This window comes from Lampetra planeri, chromosome 16 (genome assembly GCF_965212315.1).
Source record: "Lampetra planeri chromosome 16, kcLamPlan1.2.h2, whole genome shotgun sequence".
Lineage (NCBI taxonomy): Eukaryota > Metazoa > Chordata > Hyperoartia > Petromyzontiformes > Petromyzontidae > Lampetra > Lampetra planeri.
In genome coordinates this window covers 7,760,658-7,769,441 of record NC_136122.1, presented here as the reverse complement: position 1 = coordinate 7,769,441, position 8,784 = coordinate 7,760,658, and the positions used below count along the sequence as shown (strand labels likewise).

General features: G+C 42.7%; 1 long non-coding RNA gene across 1 annotated transcript in view; it reads left to right on the top strand.

Moving 5' to 3' along the window:
* The first annotated feature begins 1,621 nt into the window (after positions 1-1,621).
* The window catches only part of LOC144722989 (uncharacterized), a 150,145-nt gene continuing 142,982 nt past the window's right edge, over positions 1,622-8,784 (top strand). The window contains exon 1 of the long non-coding RNA XR_013586123.1: positions 1,622-1,889. This is a non-coding gene — a long non-coding RNA (uncharacterized LOC144722989). The remainder of the gene's footprint in view (positions 1,890-8,784) is intronic.

The following is an 8,784-nucleotide window of genomic DNA, read 5'->3' as shown; positions in this document are numbered from 1 at the left end:
TCAACCTCATTCACCATGATCTACCCACTGCTCGATAAAGGCCTCCCCAAACCGTCACCACTCCTCATGGCCATGCCCTGCAACAATCCATCTCGATCCTACACACGAGCTGCAGTGGATGTGCTCTGAGGGCATGTTTCCCTCCTTTGGCTCCTACTCCGTAGTTAGTCTCGACCACCGGCCGTCATCCCTTCTAGCCACGTGTCCTGCCCCAGCCCACTTTAGTTTTTATTAATGGTCAAGAAGATGTCTCTAACTTGTGGTGGTTCTCTGTCTCAAGAACAAAGACGGTCACTGCATACCGTGCGCTTTCAGATGCGCACGCTTCTGTGGTCGTCTGGAACGCTCGTCCTTCCGAAGCTACTGGAGCTATACACTTTAAAATTAATATCGAAATGTATTTTTTTGGGAACTGCTTTTTGTGTTTAGTTTGTTATCCCCCCCCGCACCTCCAATTAACACGGTTGGCTATGTACGGTGCAAAAGAAGTTCAACGCACATACATACGTACAGGCATACGTCTCTTAGTGTAATTCCAAGCATGCTCCTCTCCACGATTGTCTGCACAACGTTTTAGCTTTCGACCCATTCTCTTGTTCATTCTCCAGGTTTTTTTTTCTTTAATTATAAATAGCAGGCAATATACACCAGCTTGAAACGTTGTTATTATGCAGGCACATTGGCGAAGTTTCAAAAAGTATCACATCCTGTTCTTGTGTGCCTCTGTATTTCAAACATTTGATCCCAGTCTGTCCTCAATAACTGCCACAGCGTAAATGTGCGTTGCATGTCTTGTTTTTGCTAATATTTATATTGAGCCCAAATTTGCATCCTCCTTGAAAAAGTTCTTCATAATTTTCGATAGTTATTTTACATTCGTTCTATAGCAATGCCTATGTAAGGAATGGCGTTATGTGTAGCGTTTGGAGTATTTGGCTGATCTAAATGTCCACGTGATAAGCCACTTTGTTGAGCGCTCATTTGTGGTCAGGTCGCTTCTGAAAAAGATCTATGTAGCTCAGTCGGCCTTGCATGGTAACATATAAAGTTTATGATAATTGGTTTTTTACCCTTCTATCTGACAACAAAACTGACACCTTTTTTACAAGGAGTCATGTTTACATAGACCACAATACCTGCAGTCATAATGCAAACAAAAAACATAACTCTGATAATGTGCAGTCCTTGAAGTTGATTGGTCCACACCCGAGACAGCTTTCCTTAGAGCCTAGTCTCACATGGGTTGGACCAGATGACATGTTTTACTGGCAAATGAGGTTCCAATGATATAAAGTTTAGTTTAGATGTCACCAGCAATTCTGAGATGGTAAATGTTTTTTTCTCTCCATTTTTGTGTGGCTACTCCCCACCTATTCCAAGACGTCTGACCAAAATGTGAAGGTGGCTCAAGACGCCGTCAATTCTGGAGGTGCTCTCCAGAACTCTTTCCTTTGGGGGAGGGGGGGGGCCTTAAGCCAGCAGTGGCATGACCAACTGCAGGGCCCTCTACATCGCAGCAGGTTCTGTTACTGCTCGACAAAAAAGCCGGTGCGGTGGTGTTATTTTCGTGCGCAAATTTTTGATCGTTTCAGAATTAATAAATTCATTCGGTCATCGCTATCGCGTTTAAATGCACGCCCGATTGTAAACAAGTCACGTGACGTCAACGGAGAGTGGTTTCCTTCGCGGTCACACATGTTGCGGCTTTTGCTGAACATTTTTTTTCTTTTTTTCCCGCAAACATGTTCCAAAACAAGAAGCTTCCAGCATCTCATTTGTCGATGTCCAATGTGTATCGCGACTGTTATTGCTGTTAAGGTTCGTGCCACCGAAATTGGCCCGCACTCGAAGACGCGTGTTTGGATTAACTGGCAGCATTTCAAGCTAGTGTGAGTATTGTTTTCAATTGGTACGTGTTCTCAAGTTACAGTTCGTATCGACGCTTGCTATATATACTATGCGGTACGGAACATTTAGAAAAAAACATGACTTCAAGACAATAGTCGTGGCTATCATAAGTTCCATCGCACACCTGTATCTCTGCCATCCCTTGCGTCTGCACACGCACAGTGTGTTATCAACAAACAAGAAACTACATTCAAATGTGTCAGTGGTGTCTTGTTATGAGTAGCTTGCAATCGGCAGGCTTGCGTTACAACATATTTGAAATAAAGTGTGACACTCATTGCATTTACGTGAAAACATGAACGTTGAAGTGTCTACTTGCTTGGGCTCCGGCGAGCTTTGGGTTGCCTTCATCTCTACCGGTGGCCCTACGCCGGCATTTGTAAATTCCACATTACTATGGCGAGCATCAGTGTATCCAAGTGGCAACCACTGTTAGCTGTCCACAAAGTGGTACCCGTTTTATCGCCTACGGAAGGGCTGACGTGTCGCATCTAATGACAGCTGATATAATTTTTTTAATAAATAAATACTACGAAATCCGCGACGCTGTCTGCAGTGTAAGGTGCAGCAACACCTCACTGATGTCCTGTGCTCCAATGTCTATCCTGCTTGCCTACAACTGGCACCGACTACCCGGGGAAGTGTGGACCTCACCTAGTCGTAGATTGACAAAAGAACTGTACATGTACGTGTACCTCAAACTGAGTATTTGGATTATTTCTTTTATTTTCTTGGTTCTTTCGGTAAAGTCACGTAGAAGGTAAATAATAAAATAAAAGAAATATAAAACAATAAAAAAATGCTCACGACGTTTCGACTGCAACACAAGCAATCATCATCAGGTGTGAAATCCACAGCAAGACATTTTGAAAAAAAGTATTTCTTTTGTTTATGTATGTGTATAAAACAGTGTTGATTAATATCTTTGGCCAATTTCGTTTGAGTGGAGATGTTTGATATATCACTATTATTATTATTTACCACGTGCGAGCTGGTACAGGCAACGTTTTTTTATATGTACAACCCAGGACATATAGATGGCAAACTTGTGATGGGGGGGGGGGTCCCAGCAAATCTGAGTAAATTTGAGCCAAATCAATGCACTACTCGCAGCTCACTGCTGTCAGCTTGTTTACAAGTGACTCTATTTGGCGGAGCCGAACTCCATTCTGTGTGTCCACTTATAAAAGGCCTGTATGTTAGTAGAGACAACGAACAGCATGATGTTACAGCGTATGTGTCTGTGCATTCACGACATCAAGGCGTAATAAACTCGTACAACACGTAAGCAGGTAGACGCCATGCAAATATTGCGAGGGTGCCATTTTATATTTTTATACTTAAATGAGGAAGCAGGAAAAATGCATTGTTCATGTCAGTAATGTGAAGAATGTGAGTAAAACTATACCCCCCCCCCACCCTGTTCTTTAGAAACATGAAGTACAGTCCTGGTAAACATACAACATACTTGACTATTATACAGCAAACACGGCATTTGAACTTATCTGAGTCTGTGACAGCTGGAAAGAAAGACGTGAAATACACAGCACTACACACTCTCGCAATGTATCTCATTGTTACTGTGATCAATTTCATCGAAATTCCCTCCATGGCCAAATCACTAGCAAGGCACCGAATCTCGTCAGATCTGAGAAGCTAAGCGGGTTTACAGCCTGGCATAGTACTTGGGTAGGCGACCACAGGGGGTGACTTGTCAGCAGAGGTCGCAACCGGGTACCCGATACCCGTAACCTACCCGATACCCGGCTACCCGTACCCGGCCGGGTACGTTTGCGACCCTGGTGCGACCGGCTACGGGTAGGCCGTGAGTCACTGGTGAGTCACCGTTTGTCAATCATTTCCCAACGTATTCTTAGGTTTTTTCGGTAAAGTCACGTAGGTAAAACATCGAAATTAATGAAAATAAAATAAAATAAAAAACAAAAATCACGACGTTTCGGAGGCAACACAAGTCTCCGTCATCAGGTGGGACCGTCACAGCCGAATTAGCTGCATCAAGTGATGCAGCTAATTTTATTTTAATTAATTTTGATGTTTTACCTACGTGACTTTACCGAAAAAAACCTAAGAATATGATTCCTTGCAGTCACGAAAGCTTCAAATCTAGAATTTCCCAACGTCTTGTCTCTTCTCACAATTCAAGTTCCTAGAATCAACCCACCCGCGCCTGCAACATGGCTTCATCCCAGAGGTCGCAATCAGGTACCCGATACCCGGTCGGGTACGGGTAGGGTACGGGTACGGCCGGGTACGGGTACCTGTTTGCGACCCTGGTGCGGCCGGGTATGGGTAAGGAATCAAAACCCGTTTGCGACCTCTGCTTGTTCATGCGTTAGTGTGCATGGGCTGTGACGGTGGCCAGGAAAGGACAATTGTCGCGTTGTGTTCTCCTCTAGACGTTCCGGTTTTTTCCCACGAGACAAACACTCGTCTGTGCTGTCTACTGTACCCTTTTTGCTATTATCAAGACACTGAACGATGAGACGGGGATTTACACTTTCTGGCGTAAACACAGATGGTGTTCTGATGTTCAGACACCGAATTGACACCAACAGCAAAGTGTTCCGTCTGCATTAAACCACGTATACCTGTGGTGGAAGATCATTCACATTAGCCTTCATAATACGTACACCGTCCTTGAAACTGATTGGCCCGCACCAGAGACAACCTCTTTTTAAATCCTTTATATTAAGTTCGCTTGCTTGCTTGCTTGCGTGCTTGCTTGCTTGCGTGCTTGCTTGCTTGCATACGACCGTGCAAATCTTTCGGTCGTTTTTTAACCCACTTGCCGTGATCCAATCGAGCTGACATTTTCCACACATACTCGTTGTGCGAGACAATTAATGTTCGTGAAAAAAAATTCCCAAAATTTTACACTTTTTAGGCAAAAAAAAATGTACTTTACATATATTCAAATATAACTCATTCATGGCTTTGGCTGAACGTCACAGTATAAGAGCCCAGAGCGTAACCCCTCCACAGGCCGTGGCGGAGTAGCGCAGTTGGTAGCGCCCTCGCTTCCCATGCCAAAGGTCGCGGGATCGATCCCCGCATCCTCCACAGGTGAATATATTTTTAAATCCTTTATATTAAGTTCGCTGCCACGCATATAAAGGATTTATTGTGACAAACTTTGTTTTTACGGGTTATACTTATTACACACTTCCATTTAACTGTTGTTGTCGTTGTTGTTGTCGTTGTTGTATCCTCAAAGCTTGTAACTCAATTTTAACCCACTTCCCAATGTGGTATCGACTGGAAACTTGGTATACTTATGTCATACTGATGACAATACTATATTCTATCATAAAAAAATAGATATTTTTTTTTACATTCTTTTTGAAATGTTATGTTTCGGCTTGGGTCTAATTGTCCACGGTCAACTGACGTTGGCTGTAATTGGCTACGGTCCCTTACGTGATGGCAAGCTTTGGGGCCACTTCCTGGAGTCGTGGAGTTCTTCCATTACTAGTACATTTCATAAAAGCGTGTTTTTTAAAAAGTGTTTTAAAATATTACTTATCATAGCTTCGACTCAGCAGTGCTAGACCAAAGGCTGCCAAAATGTAAACAGTACCACTGTGGCTGTCGCCTGATTAGGCCGGTTGTAATTGCCAGCGAACCATCGTAGTAAATTTGTAAATGTTGTGGGTTTACTATCCAACACACCGGTGTGCTAAACTAGTAACGAATTGGCATGTTTCGTTTACGTGACAAACCTTAGTCATTTTCTATGTCGGGTGGTGGCGGGTTTAACGACACATTCATATTTACGCGATCTAACGCTAACACCTCTATTAAGAAGACCTGTGTTTTATTCCAGAGAGGTTCAAGGCTTTTTTTTAATAATGCAATGCATCAGTGCATTGTCATGTGGATTGTTTGATCATACATCACCATGCTGGTCAGTATGGATTGATGATAGGAGCATAGATGTGGAAGCATAGGAGTGCAGTACAACAATGGATTTGTTTGCACTGCACTCCAAAGCTCTATCTTCGATCCCAGTAGCCACAAGCCCTCTTGGCAGCCTGTTGACACATGGCAGTGACCAATCCAAGCACGAAAGATGATTTGGCCGAAGGCAATTTGCATCGTGAGATCGTGAGAGGTGGAGAAGGCTTGGGAAGCCTTCATTCAGCGGTGGATAGATCGTGACGAGCATGATGATAGTTCATAGGAAAATCAGTCATGCTAAATTTACCAGTGTGTGCTCCTGCATGAAAAGATAATGCACAAACTGAATTTAATGCTGAACTATCTTGAAGCAGGCCATGATGTGTAGCACCTAAACCCAAACATCTATTCCCGCAGGCTCCTAAAAAAGTGCACTCAGTTGACAATTATATAAGCAGCGCGTGATTTTGATGCGTCACGTACAGATGCGTGAAAGAAACATTGTGGACATTGTACATTCGTATTTTATGGCATGATTGTGAGTCGGTTATTCACTTTAGAAAAATAACCAGCTATTTCCAATGCACCAATGGACGAAGGCCTCTCCACACCATATTGATCATGGTGGGGAGGGGGGGGGGGTTAGACTATACTTCCCCACGCTGGTCAATGCGGCGGATGTCACTTGTCGCTGATGTTAGCCGTGACTGGCAATTGATCTCTGGTCGCTGGGTTCACAGCGCGGCACGCGAACCATGAGAACAACAGCTCCACCCCATCGGTCTAATCACACTTCAAGTATGTCTACAATCTCGTGGCAGCTTCGACTCTGTTTGACGTGGCACTGTGTTGTTTAAGTACGCAGACACAAAGAAGGCACTGGGCACTCACACAACCAGTTCACGTTGAAAATTGAGTTTTTCATTTTGACATTTTGAAACCGGTTTCATAGACACAAGACAAAAGCGGCTGCAGCATTGCATCAGCAAGACCTACTGTATTGAGAAATGGGCCTTTTTTTGTGAGCAAACAATAAGGCCCATATCGGTGCTTGAGGAAGTGAGTGGCAAGGCTGAGATCACCCCTGGGCAGGTTCGTCTCTTCGTCTCCCCAGTTCCGATGATGTAAATGCGCACTAGGTGTTCGTGAATATCCGAATTGGAGGCCCAGTTCGGATATCACTGTTTTGGGAATTGAACTCGGGTAGCCTGCCTCGTAGCGCAGTGCATTTAAGGATGACACTGCATTGGTGATCAAACACACGTGCAAATAGAGTGTGCTTCAAAAAAATGTTAACACTTATACGGGACTGTCGTTTTTAATGGGAAAATAACGGATAATAACACAGTAACATGATACCAATGGAGACTAGGCTCCTCTAAGAAAAGCTGTCTCGGGTGTGGACCAATCAACTTCAAGGACAGTGCATATCATCATTATCAGAGTTGTTTATTTTTGTTTGCATTTTGACTGCTTGTGTTGTGGTTATTGCAAACATGATCCCTTGTATAAAGGTGTCAGTTTTTGTACCAGATGAAAGTGTAAAAACCTACTACTAACTTTTAAAAAAGTCAAGGAGTCTCCATTTATTCGCCATCATTGTCAACACGTGCCTGGAATCCTCTGCAGGTGGTCTCCAGAGCCCGACGGCACATTGCTTGTGGTATTGTTGTAAATTCTCGGAAGTGTTCAAATATTTATTTGATGCGTCCTGTATTTATAGGTATTCGTATTCAAGTGTATGCAACGATACATCTTAACTGTACAATTAGTTTTCGTGACTGCAGGGATTCATATTCTTGGTTCTTTCGGAAAAGTCACGTAGAAGGGAAATAATAAAATAATAAAAATATCAAACAATAAAAATTCTCACGACGTTTCGACTGCAACACAAGCAATCATCATCAGGTGTGAAATCCACAGCAAGAAAATTTGAAAAAAGTGGCATTTCTTTTTATTGTTTTATATTTATATTATTTTATTACTTCCCTTCTACGTGACTTTACCGAAATAACCAATTATCATGTACAATTAGTGTATAGCACCAGTGCTCTTCGCTGCAAGGCCCGCTCGCCACTGGGGGCCCCTGGCGGCCTTTAGTACGACCCCGATAATACACAACACGTGACCGCCCCCCCCCCCCCATCATGGTGTCACAAAGCACAATGGTTTGAAATGTGTGGCAGCCCTCGCACTGATGACGTCGGCGAAAGTGACCCCCCCCCCCCCCCCTTGGTTAATGCAAACCATAATCTCCACATGATAAGACGAACCTTTTGTTTCCCGATACGTTGAAACTAAAGGGATTTGATTTTCTTAGGTTTTTTCGGTAAAGTCACGTAGATAAAAAATTAAAATTAAAATTAATAAACGTAAAATAATTTTAATTTTTTACCTACGTGACTTTACCGAATGAACCTAAGAATATGAATACTTGCAGTCACGAAAGCTTCAAATCTAGAATACAGGGATTTGAGGTGCGTATTCACTTTCTGGGGCGTGTTGCAATGCAGATGACATACAAATAAATGCAAACATTTATGGGCAGGGAAATAGTTAATGACATTAATATACTTTATTATCAAACACCTGGAGGCTGGGGTGAAGGAGAGTTACGGTTTGCAAATTCTTGCAGGCACTAAGATAATTTATTGCAGGAAATTGACGCGTTTACAGCTTTTCTCTTATGTGAAGGAAAGACACAAATGTACACGTTTTCTCATTGAAAATAGGTAAAATTTCAAAATATCAATGTTCTGGTCAAAAAAGCAAAGTTTCTGGGGAATAATAGCCATTTTCTGTACTTTTGAGGCATACGCAATTAGGAAATAACACTTACTACCCAGGAACAAAATGTTTTTTTTGTCACAGAATGTAATCTTTAACGGAAAAAAGTAGAATTTCCAGTAAACGTCTATATTATGCTTGTAATGTGTAATCGTGCAGGTTTCTAGCGTC